Source organism: Chlamydotis macqueenii, chromosome 17 (assembly GCF_036417535.1).
Source record: "Chlamydotis macqueenii isolate bChlMac1 chromosome 17, bChlMac1.mat, whole genome shotgun sequence".
Taxonomy (NCBI): Eukaryota; Metazoa; Chordata; class Aves; order Otidiformes; family Otididae; genus Chlamydotis; species Chlamydotis macqueenii.
Window position 1 is genome coordinate 9239089 of NC_141572.1, and position 22211 is coordinate 9261299.

The window sequence follows — 22211 nt, forward strand, 5'->3', positions numbered from 1 at the left end:
TACACGAAACCCTTAAAGATGGATTGTAAAGGTTAAAGCACCCACTCCCAAACTGCAGGGAACCCAGGCAGTACAGATGCTCTTGCTATGGCAAACAGCTGCTTCGCTGCACTTCTCTCAGATTCTTTGCCCTGCCAGCCTTGCTGTCATTGGCACATCCAGAAAGAGCAGGGCACAGGAGGGGTTCAACTAGGCAAGAATGGCCTCGGTTATCAACACTACAAAAGGCAGGATGAGATCTGCAATAACAAAGCCTGCATGAGTTTTGCATGCTGTGACGGGTCTCGGTGAAGCAGAGACGGGCACATGGGATTCAGAAGCATCCAGCCCCAGGGCAAAGCACTGCCCAGCTCTTCAGCGCCGGATTCCTCATCCGGGGAGCGGATGGCAATCAGCTACACACTCCCAGAGAGCACAGCCCCACGTGCAAGGTGCTGAACCAGAGCACCAAGGCAATCCCAGCCCCAAAGGGCTGGCAATCAGAGGCATACGAGAAAACTAACAGGAGCACAGATCAGTCAGAAAGCAGCACAGCTCATATGATGAACAGTGACTGTCCGCTAGCTAGCTGCTACCAAGAACGCACAGGAGGGGTTAAAGGAAGAGTTTGGAGGAGGATAAAGAGGACAGTTTTGAAAGGAAAAAAGGGGGGATGAGATGTTAAAAACACTAATCCACAATGGAGCATCTCTGCCAAACAAAGCCCCTAAAAAAAGGAGCCTTGTAAAAGTTTCAGTTCCAATAAAGAAACCAAAATGTTAGGTGTCTATCACTCCTCAGCATGGCCATGATCCTTTAAAAGCCATTTTCACAGAGCTGCAGCTCTTTACTGATTTTTTTTTGAGACAAAGATGAAAGGGCTATTCAGAGCAGCCTGGAACCTACCTCCTGCAGTATTTTCCCAGTTATTTTCCTTCGCTAACCCCTTTCCTGGACCTAATCCGTGGACCACAGCACATGAAAGGCAACTGTAAGCCTGGCACCAGGTGTGTAAATTCCTCTGCAGCAGCCCGCTCATGGGAGACGGGAGAGCTCTTGCTACACAGCAAACGAAATCAGCTACTGATGGCGGGGGGAGAATAGCGGCAAGGCTGCTCACCAGAGCCAAATTTACAAAAATGTAGAAGGTGCCTAGCTCCTCTCAGTTTCAAAGGACTTGGGTACTTTCATCTGTGTTTAAAGAAAGGTGGCTCTTAGTTTGTATTATTGTAAACTGCCTAAAAAAAATCTGCCTTTAAAATAACTATTGTACAGTGGCCTTTGTGGAAAAGCTGACGTTTCATCCTACTGTCTTTCACCTCCACACCACCAACCCAGACCAGAGGAACGTGTCAGCTCCTTGGTTAGTCCAGAGTATTCTGACAGTCTGAGGCACTGCAAGTGGGATCACTTAATTTGGGGCAGGGAGAGCCCACAGTTCTGGGCTGGCACAACGTGAAACTGCAGGGCTGTGGCGCAGGAGAGGGCTTCACAGACACCATCACCACACAAACGCCCAATAACCCTGCCGTTGTGCCACGAGGCCCCATTATGCTTAGCAGTAGGCACAAGAACATCAGAGTTGCTGTTATGATCTTCCCAAAAAGGCATGGGGTTTACAACCCAACTCTGCCATTTTGGCAAATTTCACCAGTGATCGATCATTCAGTATAAAACAACACAGCCAGACCAGGCAACCCAGTTTGACCAAGACAGACCAGGAACACTGGTATTGTCCTGACAAAGTCTCAAGGATGGTATTTTCTACCAGATTTGAGCGTGTCATTTTTCCTCTCTCATCACAAATCACAGCCTTAGGAATAAACCTTAGCACACAGCTGGATTGCAGGAGACAGAGACCAAAATCCCAGATCTTGCAGAGGGTCATTAAAGGGCACGCATGCTAAATCATATTGCCCCACTCCTCCTAAAAGCCTTTCCATCTTAAGACAACAATTTCTCCCCTGCAAAATTGAGTGAGAAAGCAATCACAAAAGGTTCCTGCCCTAAGCTTAATAACTAATGTCACTGCATGAGGGACCCAGCCCAATCCCACTAAACAAACCGGGTTCTCGATAACATCTGTTCTTTGCAGATAACATTGCTGCGACACTGGTCTTGCTGCTATTTCAGTCTTGATTTCCACTATAAAGTTCACCTGATCGGAGTCACCAATATAATCGCTACTTGCCCTGTAGCAAAACTGTTAACAGCGACTCATTAATACAGTCCTGATCTGAAGGAACAGCTGATTTTTTAGTAGTATTGCTTACTTCATCAATGTATTTCTGGGCTCCATCTAAAAACAAGAACAATAAAGTGCAAGGTGGGAGATGTTAACATAATAGGTACTGGAAGAGCAGAGTTCATGAAAATGTCACCTTTGAAATGATTGTAATGGATTTCTGGAAGTCAGAGAAATGAAACTGGGCTAAGGAAGACATTAGACAAGACAGAAAGTCACTGGACTGTAAACGCTGTGGTTGTTGGGCACACAAGGTGCGGCAATACCCAGTGTTAGAAAGAACTTGGAAGCAAAGGAGTGGAAAAATTGCATTTGTTAGATTGCGCTTTCCTACAAGGCAACCCAAAGGAAATGGAAACAGCCACAGAGGTAAGATGGGAGAGGAGGGCAGGATGAGGAAGGCTCAGCTCAGTAGGTTAGCGGAGAGCCAGCATCCCCATGCAATGTCAGCTCAAGCGACAGCCACAGTAGGCCAAGAGTAACTTGTCACTCACAGCCCTTTGACGAGAATGGGGCGCAAAATCAGGTTAGATACCCGTGAACAGCTCTTGGGAGTTGCAGCACAGCATGAAGTCAAACCTTTACATTTTTTTAAGAATCCAAGGCTAACCACCTCCAAGTAAATCCCAGAACTAATGTTACATGCAGAATGGGAAGGGATTTTCTTGAGCTGCCAGTCTGGGCTCTGACATCATCAAATCAACAGCGTCAGGCCAAATTCATGGCCCAGCTTTAAGAAATTTTGATGTAACTCTTTCTTGATGTAGTAAGTGGGGAAATCAGTTTTCTTTTCAGGCTCATTTATAAACCATTGCCTTATGAATAGAAAGGAAGACCTGTTTTCCTCCACTGGAGAAAACACATGCTGGCCTGTTACTGCAGGATGCCAGCCAAGAGGTGGGTGGATGCTCTTTTTTTTTTTTCTTTTTTTAAGTAAGAAGGAAAAGTAGTTATTTGTCATGAAGCGAAAGCCCTAAACGCCTAGGGGACAGGCTCTGAGTGCCCAATACACACACACTGGAGCCAAAAATCAGCTCAGCCTTTGGGGATACACAGAGTGCCTGAGGAAGCGAGAGAGCAGGGGTCTCACCCAGACATTTCCTGGATGTCCACTGTCGTTAATGTCACAATAGATGGGATCCAAGTCCTCTAAAATGCCCAGGTCTGTGCTGTGAGCTTTACCTCGCAGGGACACACTTCAGTACCAAACACATGCAAGTGGAACAGCACATGTGAAGAAGCATCCACACACTTTTCAAAGAAACATAAGATGGTTCATTAAGCTTTCAGATTAACAAGCCCCATGATATCCCTCATTAGCAACCCCATGCACGCACTGCGCCGCTGCTATGTGAAGGGCAGCTCCAAGAACACCATCACTTGTTTACCAAAAGAACAATTCTGCTATTGACTGACACCTGCCCATGACAGTGCGACCACGAGAGGAACACGGAGATGTTCAGATGACACTGACCATTCACACTAAGCAGCGAAACGCCTGGCACTGGCCAGAGCCTCCGAGCAGCTGCTGAGGACCAGCCCTACCACCTCAAACAGAAAGGCTTTCACTGACATTAATGAGGGCTGCTGAAAATAATGCCATCACACAGCTATGAGATGGCATGTAGCCTTTCTGTTCGAGGACCAGCAGGCTGAACAGAGAAGGCACTGAGGAGGTGGAACGCTGGGCTCCATCCAGTCGCTTCTGGTTTATTTAAATTGCTGTGAAGTCAAACGCTGTGAACCTGGTGTGAGCTGAGTGTGGTGGGGCAGGGCAGATGAGGCTTATCCCAGTGACAAGAGGACACACTCCTGCTGCACAGTGATGGTTAGGAGGATCCCAAACAGATCAATGTGACAGTACTGGAGCATACACAGAAAACGTACCTCTAACTTACTTGCTCACCTCTGCGGGCCTAGTTTGAGCTTCTGAAGTGTTAGCCCCGGGGCTAGTGTTAGCCCCAGGGTTTTAGTCTGCTGGCAGACTAGAGCAGATCCAGAGCATTCAGCTGCTCAGTGGACCTGGAGCCCTTCCTGAGCGTGTGCCTGGATCAGCTGCCTGGAGAAAGCACCAAGTCCTGTTAAATAACTGTCCTCTCTGATATCCACTTCCCTCGTAAACAGACGCTGTGCCAAGGGCTCTTTTCAAGGGGAGGAGAACTCTTTAAAGTAGGCAGAGGAACAGCAAAGGTATTAATCTCGGGAGTGAAACACGAGCAGTTTCCCTTCTGCACGCTCCAGCTAAGGGATCCAGGGGACTGCTCTGGCTGTGTCGCGGAAACCATCTACGCAGAGTCGGGATGGTAAGCACAGCCGCCGGGAGACGAGAGATCATCTCAGACAGCGGCTCTCCTGCTGTCGTGATGACATGCTCTTGCTCATCTCCACACTGTGCAATCACAGCAGCAATGCTTTGCTGCAGGCCAGCTGTATCACTTGAAGTTTAACCCCCGCTGCCTTGATTCAGCCCACTGCCCACAAAACAGGGAAAATACCAGCTCCTGAAGGCTGTGATGCTTCTTCCATTACTGTCTGATCCCAGCTGGCACCAGCTCCTCAGAGCAGCAGAAACCTCTGAGAATCTGTAGGATCTTAAAAGCCATAAACCTCCTTGACATTTATTACAGCAGACCTTGGGCAGAGGGAAATCACTACTGGTCCAGATGGGCATTTCCAGTACTGCTTATCTGCATTTCCAGGACTTCACATCATTTAATAGCCAATGCAGAGACTCAGGAGAGCTTTAAACTAAAAAGAAAACACAATCAAGGGGACCATGTATGTAGGGCAGGCAGATAGCAGATGCCTTTGTGACTCATATTTCACCCGAATATATAATTAATGTGGTATGTAATTTATTTTAAGACAAAAGTGGATGTAAGACTGCAGGATCTGAAGAGACTTCATGTGTGTACGTATCACAGCAAGAATAAGCTCAGTGCAGCAAGCAGGATTAGAATGGTTCCCACACTGAGGAAACAGCCAGGAGACATTACAAAAGGCTGCAAGCAAAGTGACTTGCCTGGGAAGTGATCTTAAAAATAATTGCAATACAAACTAAAGCAGTAAAAGGCCTGGCTTGCACTCTCATGTGTGTTCACACAGCTCCAAGCACCAGGGGTCTGCAAGGAAAAATGAAACATAGTCACTGGAGCCCTGACCACATCTGTACCGCCATGGGCTTTGCCTCACAGAACACAGAAGGAAGACGTTAAGCCCTTGGAGCCTCTTTTCCCACAAGCTAAGTGGATCTTTTTTTCCCTTCCCTTGCTTCTGCACTGAGAATGTCCAGAGGTCAGTGGGACGGGCTCGCTCCCCATGGCCGGTCTCCAGGAGCTAGCACTCATCATCCTGCGGTTTATTTGCTCAGCCTGCACTCCCAGCTCCCGGTTCCCCCTGCCAGGAGTCATTCTGGGAGAACGGCACCAGCTGCCCTGGGCGGGGTCAGGCAGAGACAGGCCATCCCAGCTCCATAGACACACCCTGGACACACTTGATAAGCTTCAAAACGAACAGGGCACTCCCGAAGTTCCCAGGAAGAGCGAAGAACAAAGTTGACAAGTGAAAGACCACAGCTCTCCTGCTCTTTGGCTCCAAGGACTCACGCAGTACAGCCACGGCAATGGCACACAGGGACAGGTCAGCCACCGCGCTGCTCCTCTCTCCCCATCAGCTAACTTCAGGATGGCACTTCGGTCCTGGCACCGCTCTTACTGCTGTAAGCTAGCGCCACTGTGCAGGAAATCAGACCAAAGTGAAGAGGTGAGCGAAAAACTGGAGTTAATTTCTATTAAGGGTGCTCACCTCTGACTGACTTAGAACTACGCTGGCTCACACCCCCCAGAGTCCCAAGCTAGCGCGAAGCACAGCCATGCTGCACTTCTGAGCGTTAGCCCTGCGCCTCCCTTAGCCCTCGCTGCCATGTCATGGCACCAGGCTGATGCAATCTGAAGGCTGTGCAGCTGCCTCCAGAGAGGTTTCTGCCATCTCAAGCATCCCTGCACAGCAGTGCTACATCCTTCTTCTTGAGCTGAACTTCAGCCTCAACTTCTCTTTTTTTTTTTTTTTTTTCTTTTTACTTCAGGAGTGGACAGTTGTACTAAGGCCAGAAGCTAAACAATTCTCCTCCCACTTTTGGCATTACAGCCTTGCAGATGCTTCTGCAGGGTTTCACTTCCTCTTCAGCTCTTGGCCAACACTTAGCCAAGGTTTGCTCATCAAGCCAGTCCCTGCAGCTCTCCAGCACACTCTTCTCTTCAGCTCTTGGCCAACACTTAGCCAAGGTTTGCTTGTCAGCAAGCTAGTCCTGCAGCCCTCCAGCACTCTCTTCTCCCAGCCACCTCCAGCACACAGTTGTTGTGATGCTACTGGGGGTACCAGCCACATGGGCAAGGGGCTGGGAGTGACAGATCGAGGGAAAGCACAGCAGTCTAGAGCTGAATGTTAGCAGGCCATACTAGATTTCAATTAATGCACTGAAAATACACTCACTCGGTATTCATTTTAAACAATGTTTCTGGGATACCAGGTGGTGGATGAACAGCAGCACACGTACTGATGAAGAGCACGTTTCCTAGGATCTGATCCCAGCTTTACTGATGAACCCCACACAAATCCAGCTCTTGAACACTCTTGTGGGAACAAGATGACTACAAACCTCTTCACAGCTCCAGGGACAATTCTCTGGGAGAAAAGGAATGCGTAGCAGCAGACAAACATTTTTTCCTGTGCTTCGAGGCTAACCACACTGTAGACATACATGCGCGCACACACACACAGACAAAATCCAGCCCATATGGGAATTATTCCAGTATGCTATGAAAAAAACTTGCATACATTTCACAAAAATCTGAAGTCACACAATGTATTAGAGATGCCACAGGTTTCTTTCATGAGTATTGGAGGATTATTCTGTGTGGTTTCACTGTCTCGAGGAAATCTCTGCCATAGGCAAGAAAGGGACAAAGGCTTAGTGTTGGTCAGGCAAGAAAGCTTGCAGGTAAGCAAAGAAGGTGCCCTCCAGTTCATGCTCTGCTATCCAGGAAAAAAAGTAACACAGAAGCCACTTGGACTGGAAGAGAAACAACACGAGAGGAACCCTCTTGGCTTAACCAAGAGATATCTCAGCAATAAGTGCTTGAAGTATTAAAGATGAAGCAGAGCTCTCCAGGCTTGGTTTCAGCACTCATGAGCAGTAGCTGCAGCAAGGTTGTAGAAGCCGCTGCTGTGGCAGTGGGGTGTCCCAAAACTGCAAGGGAAACCCCTTGGACTGAGGATTTAAAACTAATTTGGTAAGCTCTAAAGATACACAGCAGGGACCCAACCTGGCCTGGCACAGCAAGCAACCCGCTGGCTGAAGGTGGAATCTCCCCTGGATTTCCAAGATGTCCATTTTATTGGGTGTTTAATGAACAGCAACTTAGACTGAAACTGAGGGTAGGCAATATGGGCTCCAGGAGACACTGAACTCTGCCAGCTATTCCTCTCTCTAGACTTGCCTTTCCTCAGCTTTTGCAGGGAATCGTCACAACCCTCTTACATCTATTGCTAGAATAATCAAATTAAGAATGGCATCAGTGTGAAGCCAGTATCATTTTTGAGAATGTCAAGAGGAGACTAAAAAGCATCCAGGGACTGGATTTCTCCTTCACTCAGATGGCAGCAACATTTTCAAGTCTGCAGTTGGGTTGCAGCCTGTTGGGGCAAAAGGCAGCTCACAACAGCTAAGCAAGTGTCACAAGCACCTCTTGCGGTTAAATGAAGGTTGCTCCTACTTCGTTAGCATCAGCAAGGATCAGGCCACAACATCTGTCGAATTTAAATATCTGGCTTTGAACATCCCTGTGCAATTCACACAAGAGCAGCAGAATTCTGGAGTCGCACACAAGTAGCTGAGCAGTTCATGGAAACTCAAGGGACAAAACCCTCTGTGCAGGAAATGCTTACTTCTCCTTTTCATAAACTGAAGATTGTTAATCGCACTGAGAGGGCTAAACCTCTCCCCTGCCCTGCACTAATGACCATTTTATCCATTTGGAGCATAAATAATTGAGGAGAGACATCAGCAGCAGCAGGAGGCAGACTCTGTGCCCAGCTCTCCAGCAGTTCTGTTTCACCATATAGTCCACGTGCTGACCTCTTTTTACAGCCCTTTTCCAAGAAGCCAAGCAATCAAAGAAGCAAGGGGAAAAAAAAAAAAAACCAAAAAGAAGTCAAAGTGCCCAGGCTGGACTTCCCTCCCCAGCCCAGAAGAGCCCATCTGTGCGACACAGGGGCCTCCTGTAGTAGGACTGTTTAGACAGATGCACAGCAGAAGGACAGGCAGGGCTGAACCTCTTGACCTGCTGCAGCCCCACCCAGCTCCTAACACACTGTTCTGAGCACTGAGCCTTCGCCCAGTCTGGACGGCAAGGGACCAACGTTGTCTTTTGAAATGGGCCAAAAAAAATTAACAAGACACACAAGGCTTTTTACAGAGAAGCAAAAGCTTCCACTCCTATGCTACGTCTGGCCAAGATACACTGGGACATCAGAAAAACAAGCAGAGATGTGCTGCTGTAAGACTGTTTCCAGTATTTACCTCCAGATTCTGTGACTAATTTGCTACTCCCTTTCTGGCAGGCGCATCTTGGTAGACAGGATGCAAGACCAGGGTTGGAAAACACAGAGGTTGGAAGAGACATTAACGTGGGGAGTCAAAGAGAAACAGCCTCACCCAGGGCAAGCTATGACACAGTGAGAGACTATCCAGCTGTGGTGAAAGATCCCACTCTCCAGCTGCAAACATAATTTTGCTTTCTCCTAGCAAAAAAAAAAAAAAAAAACCTCACAACCACCCTGTCTGCATTGATGCAGAGCACGACAGACAGCACAGGAACACAGATCCATAGTGCCACTCCCAATGACTCAAAGAATCACAATCGTAACATAATTGGTTTAACTCTGAGAAAATGAAACTAGAAATCCAGTGGTACCCTGTTCGCCTTCCAGGTTCCATGCTTTTCTGCACAAGCACAGGCAGAAAAAAGAACTTTCCCCTAATCACAAGATTACAAGAACTGTTAATTAAGGAAAACGGTTAGACGAAAGATGGCAACTGTAAACATGTAACACCAGTACACTTCCTCCAAGCTGCTCCAGGACAGACTTCAAGAGGATTCTGTAAAGACCTGGTCTTCGTTGTACAGTAGTACACGGGCATCTGTCACTCATATGATATTTTTCATAACATATTTCACAAAACTCAGGTGATCAATTTTCACCACCTTGGTATCTACACAGAAATCAAGGGTCACATTAAGGTCATCCTCAACCAGCTCAGGATGCATGGATCTCCACTCTTTCCTCCTCTTAATCTGCTCTTTGTCATCAGCACCTGCCTGCAGTGGAGTGGGCATCAGTGTGTCAAGGGCAGCATCTAGAAGTACCTTGCTATAGGAGTACCTCTGCCCTATGCAGAGCGCAGCCTTTTCAGGGGTACACACTTCTTGTAAGTCCATCTGCGCTGATCCCTCCATATGCACAGTGAAGAAATGGAGAAGGCAGTTCAGTGGACATGAACAGGGAATTGGGGGATTTCCATCAGCCAATGTCCTCTGATAGGTGAGGCTGGGGTTGAAGGGTGACCTTAAAATGGTGCTCTGTGTTGACATGGTTGCTGTTTTAGATGGAAGACATCTCTGCTCTTGTAATACCTACTGTTCCAGGAACAATGGAAATCTCTGCTTCTTTCTTTTTTACTAAGAAGAAAGCAAAGCAGTTTGAATATACATTTTTAAGATATAGAAACCAGATTCTCAAAAATTGAGACACAAATGTAATTAATTCAGGAGTTCTCAATACCTACCATCACACTGAAATGATTCCTCCAACCAAACTACCTTTTGCACAGCATCTTCTCCATACACACGATCCCTCCATATATATTTTTACTGACAAGCAAACCACTTCGAAATATGCTGAAGTAGAAAAAAGGACAAAGCTGAATGCAAAAGGCACAGCCCTATAATTTCAAACCCACTGAAATAACTGGATCCACCAGATAGTCTCTGCTCCCACACCCAAACAACTTTGCAAGTTGATGGGGCAGGGAGAGATCAACGTGGGAAGGAGAGGTTCCCATCCTCCTGATTTAAAAAGAGACAATGACTTCAAAGAACATTAGAGACACGGGCCTGAGTGAGCAGGAGCCAGCTTCAGAGGCACAGCAAGGTAACACCCCAAATAAACACACACCAACAACATGAGTTAGGAAGCATCTTCTGCGGGAGTGTGCCAGGAGACTCCAGTTTAGCTAGGTATTTGGGAGGTTTCACCTGTACTCCTCCCACAGCAACACCTTGGTCTTTGGCACAGCATCCATCACCGCACTTGCCCTGTTTGGTTGTCAAGCCAATACTCTTGTGACAAATGGCCAGGTTTCCCTTACGTGGGGACTACTCTTCTGCCATGGGATATCAGTCATTGCTTCGTGTGCCTACCCAGCACGTTACTCCAGCAATATAGAAATTCCTAGGAGAGAAACCATCCCTCTTTGAGAGGTGCTGAATCGAGGTATAATGAGACTGAGGAGCCTGGTCTCACCAGGCAATCTGCTGTAGAGCTTCAGACTAGAAACTGGTTCCCTCTAGTCCAGGGTCTTAAACCACAACCCTTCCCCTTGGAAAGCTGGATGCTCTGCACACAGAGTCCAGTATCAAACCTCCACTGACCTCCATGGCATGAGTTCAGCGCAAAATACATCAATTAAGAGGTCATTCCTTGGAAATCAGAGAAGTGGAGAATCTACCATTACTTTTTCTTCAGAAATGGTAGTAATTAGGACTCCAACCTGCAAATCAAGAGTCCCCTGGACTCAAACAACGCATCAGCCCTGACTATGCTACGAGGGAAGATGAAGACACATTCTTTGACATCACATTGTTCCATTTTTTGGATTCAGTAAGTCATCAATGTCATTAAGGTTTTACTGAAGGCTACCCTACTTACACACAAGCTATTGTACTGCCCTCTCAGAAGCTCACTTTATTTCCCAATTGTTTATTAAAAAAAAAATTGGTCCAGGCAAGAATCACAGCTTTAGTAAACCTTTTAAATTGTTACGTGCTGCCAGATGTAAGTGGATTGGAATAAGGCGGCACAGGAAGAAAATTCCTGCTCCCAAAGGATGCTAAATAAAGATCATTTGTGTTTTTGTATGTTCATTTTAATTTTAACAGATTGCTTTGTATTCACAGCTTGGCTTCCCTCCACCATCCACCAGTGATATGGCTGGCAGAAATTGCTAATGAACTGTGCTCTGTCATGCAAGACCCACTCTACGCTCTCAGCACAAGACACACGGATACACACACCCCTGTGCATTTGAGGAAAGATCTCCTTCGCCCCAGCAGAACTCTACACTCTCCTGCAGACACAAACTCGTTGGGGTCCAGGCCACCCTTGCCTATGCAGTGTGAAAGGGCCTTCAGGAATTATCTACAACAGACTCCCCTGATCTCTACTTCGCTTCTTCCCCTGGGGAACGAGTGGAAAGGAGCCTTATACAAAACCTGCTTCCTTCTTTATTTAAAAACAAATTAATTAAAGAGTAGCACTTTTGGGGGGGGTCACAAAGCTCCTCTCCAGTTCACAGCTTACACTCAATTTTCTACAATTTCAGAACATGTTCTTGATAATTTCCCTCTAGAAATAAACCAATAATTAACAGTTATACTAGCAAGTAACTAAAAAATACTATCAAAATTCTAAGTAGCTTGGGACAAACGCACCTGATAAGACTCCATTATTTTATTACCCCTGGATTTACTTTGTTCCTCTCATCACTGCAATAATCAACTCACAAAAATGCACAGGTATCTTTTCACAGTGCCCCAGTCTGCGTTGTATATGGAAATACCACCTCCTGCAGCGGCCAGGTGAATGCCCAAGCCGCTACAAAGCTAGTTTGCTTTTCTGTGGTCCAGAAAGGCTGCACAGTACCACTGTCTGGGCAGGTGAGGTCTTTGCTGCATGTGGAATTAGAGGCTCAGAGAAAGGCTGAACCAAAAGGCAAGCGCAAGCCAGGCTGGGAACGTGTGGACTTCTTCCTACTCCAGGGACCCATTGCACTGCCCTGCTGCGTTAACCATCACCTCCATCCCTGCCTTTGTGAGACAGAAAAGCATACACAGCAGCCGTTGCCTACATCACAACAATGGGTGCTAAGGAACACATGGGACTCTCATGATAACCCCTTACCTAGACATTCAAGCTCGGCAGAAAAGGATTCCTCTTCCTGTCAAACACCCTGAATCTCTCCAAATACCACAGTGAACAAAAATACCACATAGTGAACAAAAAAAACCTGTCGATGTCATCTGATTGCATCACCCCACTCTCTCTCCAGGACTCAAAGGCCTGTCTCCAAAGAGCTATTTGCTCTGCAAAGCAAACCAGATGTTCCCTACGCCCCGATCCTGGCTGCCTGTGAGGTGGTGATCTGCCCCACCAAGGAGGGGCGGTGAGCAGGACTGGGTCTGTGCCTGCGCATCTGCGCTGCAGAGGGAAGGGAGCGATGGGCAGACGTGCTCCTAATGCTGAAACGCCTTCACCAGCCCCTGCGCTGCCTTTCTCCATCCGAACCTACTCGACACACCCAAAGGCGCTGAATAAAAAAAGGAAACCCCACACAAAACCCCGGGAGATGAAGCAAAATACGTATTTCTCGGATGAATCCAGCTATAAAAGGGCCGGCAGGCCAAGCTCCGGGCCAGAAGGCAGCCGTGCCCAGGTAGCCGGACACCACCCCATCGCCGCAGCGAGGCGGGAGAGCCGCGACCGCGCGGGGCCGGAGCCGGGCCCGGCCGCACCGAACCGAGGGCGGCGGGGGAGCCCACCTACCTGCTTCTCCTCTGTGGGGCGGAGGGGCCGGGGCGGGATGCCCGCGGCGGGAGCCGGCAGCGGGGAAGAGAAAAGAAGAGAGAGTGAGGCGTGGGGATGCGCCGGGCCGCGGGGCGGAGCGGCCGCGCGTCCCCGCCGCCTCACCTGGGTTGACCGGTTTGCTCTTGTACCGCATGCCCGTGCTCATGGTGCGGCCGGCAGCCCTGCCTTCGCGGGAGCCCACAGCAGCGCCGTGCGGGTGGGGGGGGGGTGCGAGTGTGCGTGTGCGTGTGTGTGTGCGCGGCGAGGGCCGTCCCAGCGCCGCCGCCGAGGGGCCGGGGCCGGCCAATCCCGGGAGCCCGCCCCGCCCCGCGCCCGCCCCGGCCCCGCCGCCCGCCCCGCGCGAACCGGGCCCGGGGCTGCGGCGCGTCCCCGCGCCAGCCCCGCGCCCACCGGGCCCGAGCCCGCCCACGGCTCAGGCACCGTAGAGGGAGGCACTCGCTCCTCCCGAGCAGACACACAACACCCAAAGGAAGGGATACACCATCCAAAAAACAACAAACACAGAGGGAATAAATAGGAAGTGTGTTTCTAGATTTAGCATCTCAAAATAGTGGGAAGTCCTGAATCATACTGCAACTGTACTGTGCGAAGTAGGCATGTGTGCTCTGTTTCCATTAAACCACTTTAAAGGGTGATATGGAAAGTTATTTCAGGTAAAAGCTGGCAGCATAACTTTTTAAGGAAAAGCAGGAGAGAACTCGAATGAATTTTAAACACTCCAAAAGCAGCAGCAGCACACAATGTACGAACAGCTCATAGCAACCTCAACTCAACAGCAAAGGAGCAGGGAGAGGGGGAAGCGGAGCCTCAGGACACCCAGCTTCTTTCCCTCAACTTCCACGGCTGCAGGGAGGGGTCACGTCTTCCACATTGCAAGGACATGGACACAATCACACGTGAAACTCCCCTGAACACAGGTCAGGATAAGCTTGGCATGGCAATGGCTGCACAAGTGCAAGGACACTCCCCTACTTCAGAACAAAAAACCTGACACTGATGCCACAATAGTAACTTTTCAAATCCGGGTAGTCATCACAGCATTTATCTTGCCATTTCTTCCACCTTCTCATTCAAAACATCCCTCAAATCAAAATAAGGAGACACTTCCAAGACCAGACGCTGGCAATCCCAGGCGTGTATGTTTTAAAAACCCATTAACTCATCCTGAGTTCACTTTCAGCCATTGATTCAAAACAGCAGAAAAGAAAAGCCAACAACAGAAAAAAAACCCACAACAACAAACAGGTAATTGTCAGCATGTCTGCTTGTTTTTAAATGCTAGAGCTCCACAGACCATTACAGACTCTACACTGCAATTTAAGGCACCAACAAGTCAATCAACCTTTCTGAAGTTGTTTTATCTAAATCTAATGAAGACCAAAAGCACTGCAGCCACCTGCAGGAGCCTGTGATCCTGCTGCACAGTGGTTACAGTAGTGACATGTGGGCACTTTGTCCCAGTGCTGGACAGCAGCCCAGAGAAGGCCGGGGTGGAATTCAGAAAAAGGGACTTGTCTTCCATGGGCCCGGCGCTGCTGACACAGACAGGAGTGGAAATGCAAGGTCAGAAATTAGGCTCTACCCAGAGTCGTCTCTCCAGAGATCTTCACAGTAGCAACGACTTGCCTTAACAAATACATGTTCCCCTAGTAAGCCGTGAAATATTTTAACAAAACCAAGTTCAAATGTAACTGAAGATTAACATTAGACAACATCAAAGAAGTGGTAAAAGGCATAAAAACTAAGTCTGTGTGGAAAGGAAAGCACTCAGGTATGATACCTTCTTGGACTATTATCCAAACAAATCTCAGATTCTGAGCCAAAACACTCCAGACGGAATTCACACGCCAAAAGTAGGCAGAGGCGATCGATCAATAATCGGTATCTGCCAGTGAAAGCCTCTGCACTGAGGCTTCACATACAAGAACTGTGACAGTTACTTTAGGTGCCTTGCTTTGAAAACAGAGTGGGGGGAAAAAAAAGCTCTGGTTTTAATCAAATTAAAGACTAGATGCTCTTGAAAGCTTGCTTCCCCATTGTCCTAGTTTGCTTTGAAAGATGAGCCTTTCATGTTACCTTTGTTCAGAGCGCTAATCCAGTATGTAACTAATGTCTGTAACTAAAGCCTTGGTTTCTCAGGAGGGGTGTGGCTGTCCCAACTTTTCACAAGCACACATGGACAGCGTACCATTTTAAGAAGGCTGCAAAATGTGATGCGAAATTCTGGAAGAAAGACAACAAGGAAAGTGCACATAATGGCACACAATTCATGACCAAGCGTTTACCGTTAAACCTCTCACCTTGGCCCTCTTGACAAACACGCTTACAATTCAAATCTTCATAAAACCTGATGAGACTTTGTATGAACACAGATCTGTCACGCCATTTCTTCTTTCAAGTTCATTATAGCAGCCACTGAGACAACAATGTAAGGTGCATTTTACACAGTTCAACTCCAAACACACACCACATATGCATCCCTGTGATGCAAATCATTTGTTAATCCTACCCTGATTAAACACTCATTGCTAGACAGCAAAATTAGGGCTAATCATCACATGAAAGACACCTCAATTTAGTACAGAAGACAGTGTCTCAATTCATATTTGCAAAATAATTTACTCTTAGGCATATATAATACATGCAAGACTACAAAAGCATGCAGAATAGAGCTATACACTCACTAGTGACATAAAGGAAACAGCAACATTCATTAATTTATAAACAAAGGTGTGCGATGAGATTTTCCAAAGGTATTTACACACCTGAAATATGTCAGTAGGTGCCTAATGAACTTCGGGGAAAAAAAAGTGGATGCAAAGCCTTGCTACCTAACTTCCAGTTAAAACACTTTTCAAGTTGTTTTGAAACAGAATCAAAGCAGTTTTTATGTAGACCAATTCTGGAAAATGCCTTCATTCCCCAGGGTAAATACCATGACTCCTTTGAGTATGCACTGTGCACACCACCATTACAACATTTCACAGATTAGCTTTAAAAAGCCAAAATCCAATACACAACAAAAAAAAAACACCTCAAAATTCAACATTTTCCACATTCATACAATTTATTACAAAACTTCAATGAAAATTAGTGTTATGGTATATAAAAAGTTGAGTACATGCCATTGCTCAGCTGACATAAAAATGCCTGTGACAGAAATTCTTGCAATCAATACTTAAGACCTGAAGACAAATCTTCAGAGGCATCCACAGAAGATGTTGGCATGCGTAGTGTTTATGGTATGTTAAGGCACAATGATTTTGAAAAGTCAGCTTCTTTGCATCACTGGTGAATCATCAGTGTTTTGTACATTTTCTCATACATCACACAAGTACAAATCACCAGAGATGAAGCTTCAAAAGGAACCAAAGCACAGAGAAAGTTATGAAAAACTGATACGATACACAATGACTTAAAATGGCAAGTGGAAGTTATGATACTGTGCAAACACACATATGGTTACTGTAAACAGGCCACAAAGTCTTTAGTATTAATCACAAAACTGTTCAGAATAACGTAGCAGATACACAATTAACTCCTTAAACCATCACAACGACTAGTCCAAACAGCGTACTCTATCAGTTTTGGTATAAAAGGCTATAGGAAGGATAATAAAACCACATTTATAAGTATGAAGACAGTGTTACCAAAAGAATCAAAAAAGATACAGTATAACTTGATTAACATTGAATATATAAAACAAGCCGTTTTACAACACGATCTTCAGACTTTGTTTTAACGCAGGTCTTGATCTGCGGCATCCAGCTTTTGCATTTGAACGTTACCATTCGGTCAAAGAAAACAGAGCACCCATCCACTTAGAGAACTGTATACTGCTGCGAACAGAAGTGGAAAACAAAGAACATTAGAAAGGACAAACTCTCAGCACTGTCAGAGCGTTTAGGACAGTCTGAGCCCCTCTGAGCAAAGCAGTGTATCCTAGGAACAGGGCATTTCAGTTACTGCATCACAAGGACCTGCACTAGAACTACATCAGCTAACTCAGATGCTGTTTGGCCCCAAATATTTGTCACAAATGTCGCTAGTAAGAGCGGAGAAGCGAGAATCTATTTTTAGTTACATACTTTCTCAAGCACCCACATCCCCCTCCATCTGCAGGAATACAAGAACTGTGTTACAGCTCATCTCAACAGTAACGCACACAAGAAACCAACCTCAGTCAGCCTCTTACATGAAGTGTTTTACTTCTGGTGAGGAAAATGAAAGCCACTTGTCTAAACAGGGCTAAAAGTAAGCAGCAAGTTCCATGTCATGCACAAACAACTCTTATGACACTGCTTAGGTAAAACAGGAAAGCAAACATTTTTTCAAGTATTCACACAGCAGTACTCATATGGCTGAAAGAAGGGATACCGGTCCGTAATTTCAAAATAACTACCAGTTTTGGATGTCTCTACAGCTACTTGCCAATTGAAAATGCTGCTAGAAAGAAAGCAGAATTCCAGCTTTCCCTGAAAACTGGGCCCTGCTTAAGAAGCCGTGTCAGATTTGGAACTTGAGAGAGACCTCAATTTCTCCAGTCCCAAAAATACTTATTCCCAACAGGAAAAAAATAGCTTAAATCTAAACCTTAATCTGGATGGAAACACAAATATCCTACAAAACATTGTTGTGTCAGTCACTTGTAAAACACAGTGCAAGACATCCAGACTGTACTTGCTGACTGCGGTTGGGATAAGGAGCAAGGAAAGCTGACAACAAGGTCCTTTCCTCTTTTCCATTCTCGCAGTGGGAATTCTGTTCAATCCACAATTACTGAACATTTTAAGGAGGCCATCACTTCCAGAACAAGCAAGCCAGCATTAAGGCTTTAAAGCCAGAGTCCATACAGTGCTAATGAAATTCAATATTCAAATTCCAAATTAACCTGTTGCACTACACTGCTACTTCGAGTATGAAAGAGAAACTGTAAATTTCTGCCGTTGCCTGCCTACCTCTAATCTGTTACAGAATATAACTCAAGAAGAAACCATAACTGATGTTTCAGACTCACAAAAAGACTGGAATTTCCAATAAACGTTGTGAATGCTGAGGTTTTATAAGCACAGCTGCGCACCAATGGTACCAACATAGCAACACGATATCCACATTTTAAATGCTGGCAGAACATATTTGAGTAAAGTATGTTTGCACATTTTCAGTGTGGATGCATTTCACTGCTCTTTCTCCCTATTGTCTCCTTTTGAGACAGTATTTTATGATACATCAGGCTGATACTGTTCTTTGCAAATTTGATCTCCAGTTTTATTGGACTAGCCTTACAGCCCCACACACTCCTTTCACCAACACGCAGCTTTAATAAATGCCTCCACCTGCAATGTGAATTTATCTATTATTTAAGAAAGATGATACATTTCTCCAGTGTGCCATTAAACCAAAACTTGCTCAGTAAGTGGTGTAACTAGCAGTACATACACCTGCACCCTGACGCGCATGGCCAGACAGCTCAGAATCCTGTATCTGTAAAAGTTTCAAAAACCTTGGGAATGGGTTTGTCTTTCCCTCAGCTGCTTCCAAAATCACCACTACAATGCTGGGCAACTTGACATCTCTCCATGTACACTTTTGACTTCCTAATGAGAGAAATTTGGTTTATAAGCAGTTCTGTTTTCTCATTGACCTAAATTATTTTTCTTCAAATAGCACCCATTTTATGTTGTAGCTACAGCCCTTTAAGTGTCCAATCATTAGTAACAATTTTGAGAAACCGTGTCTTTCCAAAAATAAAGAGTACTGGATGACATCAATGTCCTGTTGCTGGCTAGTTTTGACTCATTTTGTCACTCACATCCCTAATATTTTGAGTTTCTGATATTTCAGTCATCTTTTGTTGACTTCACTGCTTCAAGTTTGTTCCCTTTCCCTTTGCCAGTCTGTAGCAGCACTTTATACCTCCTCACAGTATATGCTTGGCTGTTGACGTTTGCTAAGTTACAAAACTGAACTTTGAACTGCTTTCCAATGTTTATCAGTTAATTTAATATGCTAATGAAGTTAATATCCACTGAGTCACATATACATACCAGGCTCCAAGCTCTAGAACTATAAGAAATGTTCCTCTGAAAGTGTTTATTTAGCAAAAGGTGGCCTGAAGTATTGAGAGGTCTCCTGTGACACATCAGGCTTTGGCATGAACCTGGTAAGTCTGTGTACTCCACTCCTCAGGCCTGCTAAATGCCCAAGAAATCCTGGCAGCAAGCACCTCCCATATGCATTCAACAGCTGTAGTGGATGCAGTGTGTGTCACTGAGACACAGGAAGAGGTGGAATATGTCAACTGAGTCATTCCTGGGTAATCGAGCCCCTCAGAGGCAGAGTACAAGGTGCCACTGCACGCATTCACAAGAATTGAGAATGCTACTGTAGCCTCTGCACTGGAGACTTCATCTTTCACAAGGCACTGACATTACGAAAACGCAAGTAAATATATTTCCACTCACTCCTGACATTTCCCCACAAAACAAAATTTCTGCAGTGATCCATTAGGAATTTTATACTCTCTCTATTTTACATTCTCTGGGATCACCTGGCAAAAATTGAACCAGTTTGCATTAATCCATTTAGTGACAAAATTTATGGAGATACAGTTTGGGCAATTATGTGAAAATATCAGAAAAACTTGCTATTGGGTGTTTCAATCTTTTTCATTTTATGTTTTGCAAATATTGTGTCATTCCTTGGAAAGCTTTTAAGTCTGCAAAGTAGAGAGTGTTTTGGTTTTTGGAAGGTGGGGAGACCATTTCTCTCTCCTCTCCTCTTATAAGCAACAGCAGTTCTGGAAACTGGTCTCAGTGGGAACATGCTTTTCAAGAAGCGTAAATCCTACAGCGTGAGAAATCATACACTGCTATGATTCTAAGAGGGAATTTTCCTTGTAGAAATAGGTCCTGGCAAACTCCTGGAAATTTTGCATACAGAAAATGCAGACACATAAAAATCCAAGCAAGATTCTTTAAGAGTCAGAAGACAGACAATATTTAGGTACAGGAGGTTCACAGACCTGACTAATACTTCAGACTTACGTATCATATTAATGATACATATTTTTTTCTGTACAACACTCTGAAGCCTACAATTTTAATAAAGTGCTACCTTTTTCCTACTGGGAAGAGTAACACAACTTATATTCTGTCAAAGGCTACAGAGAGAAGTGCTGTGGAACAGCCAAGGTCACAATCCAAGTACAACACCGTCTTTTATTATGTTTTACTTACTACCCAGGAACATGACTGCTTCACCACCTGAGAGCAGTACAGACTAACAGAGATGTAAGGTATTATTTTTAGATGAACAAACTCAAATGAAAGCGTTATTCTATACATCGAGAATTAAAAGCCATAACACCACCCTGTCATCTGGCTCTCCACACATTATACACAAGGGCAGGTGGGCAAGGTGGCTCTTGAGAACCCTGGTAAAATCTTTCTACAAGGTTCTTTTCTAGGAACCTTCCTAGGTTCTACAAGGACTTTTCAAGGTCCTATGGAGCCACACAAGTTCAATATTTCAGTTGTACAGTAGCAGAGGAAAAATGACAATTTCTATCAGAAGTCTACTCTCTAAGGGAAACGAAAGCTTGTGCTAGTCCATCAATGCAGAGTTTGCTGAACAAGTCCACAGTTAAAAGAGCTGAAAAGAGCTGGAGCATGATGGCACTCTTCTAGTCTAGTTTCTAGCCAGCGAAACATCCACTGGCAGTGCCAGGCAGTTGTTACAAATGCTACAAATTTGCCCAAGCTTCACATTTTCTAGGCTCTCAATTTCAGCTGCCAAATACTACAACACGATCTTCATTTTCTCAAATGGCATTTCTCATCAGATCAATTCAGCATTCTGCAGCATCGTTTTAGAAGACTGGTTGCTATGACAATGCTTTGTGTTGTTCTGTTAAATGATGTCAATTCATTGGTAGAAAGAAGTAGCTGTTTGGTTCCTTTAGTACTGTTCTTATCACGAATCAGAATAGCGCTAGTGAGCTCAGGAGGCTTTAAAATACTTGTGGAAATCATGAGCCATACTAAAGAATTTTCAGCATCCTACAGATATTTAAGTGCAAGACGCTTGAGGTTTTTTTCTGAACATATTTCCCTACCATAACTACATTTCCAGCTGGCTGTATTTGTTTTCCATAGTCTGGCTTCTGTTATTGGTTTGTGCCAGTATGATCTTGAAGCTGAGTGGAAGATAGACATTTCATATTTGTAAGAACAGCAAGAGGAAAACAGGTTGCAAAGAGCTACACTTTCAGAAACAGAGAAGGAAAGGGAAGAAACGCCTACCAATAACCATTTCATTTGAAAAAATAATTCCAGCTTTTTGTAATAGTTGCTCATCTGAGATGGACAAGTTGAGAAACCAGTAAATATGTTGTTGGAATTACTGCAGGCTTATTTCAAAAGCATTTCGTATTGGAGTATCCAAATAAAAATAAATCTGTTTTGGTTTTTGGTAACTTATTCCACCTCTCCATCTCCTTCCTCTCCAATCCTTCATTTGAACTGTCAAATACAAACAGCAATAAACTCCTACACTTTACAGCAGTATCTTGCATTTTAGAAGCAGAAACTCTGAAAAATTAACCTTGTCTTGAAGTCTTTATTACACTTTACACAGACTGCTACTAACACCTCCACTTGCACTGTTTGTACACAGATGCTCTGAAACACTTAGAGAAAAGAGACAAAGTGTAGGTCAACACACCTTTGTTAGGGCTGCTCTCAAAGCTCTTCATCGCCACCACCCTACAGAATGAGTCTGTACTCGCAGCCTTTTGTCAAAAACTGCAGATGGAACACTGGTCACTACTGTTTCTGAAATCACCATCTCTTCCTACTTTTAACTCAGTCTCCACCAATGCTTCATTACCCTTCAGGTTTCTACTTCCTCCTGCAAGAATTCTGTCTGTCCTCTTTGAACATACTCCCTGCATAAAATCTTTGCCTTTGCCACTCCCCTTACGCTTCTCATACTCTAGCCTTGAAAGTAAAGGAAACCACTTGAAGTAAATTCTCCCTTTACTCTTTCCATAAAACCTTTCAAG

General features: G+C 45.3%; 2 protein-coding genes across 7 annotated transcripts in view; both read right to left on the reverse strand.

The window, feature by feature from the left end:
* Positions 1-13180, reverse strand: part of SEPTIN5 (septin 5) — a 42845-nt gene extending 29665 nt beyond the window's left edge. For 3 of the 4 annotated variants that reach the window (XM_086761635.1, XM_086761634.1, XM_086761633.1), the window contains exon 1: positions 9923-9947. The gene's annotated coding sequence lies outside the window, so the exon portion shown is untranslated. Of the gene's footprint in view, positions 1-9922; positions 9948-13105 lie in introns of those variants that run through there. The other variant, XM_086761637.1, reaches the window with a different exon arrangement.
* Positions 13181-15746: 2566 nt separating this feature from the next.
* LOC104480437 (septin-2) overlaps positions 15747-22211 on the reverse strand; it is a 40204-nt gene continuing 33739 nt past the window's right edge. For all 3 annotated transcript variants that reach the window (XM_086761640.1, XM_086761639.1, XM_086761641.1), the window contains exon 13: positions 15747-16986. The gene's annotated coding sequence lies outside the window, so the exon portion shown is untranslated. The remainder of the gene's footprint in view (positions 16987-22211) is intronic.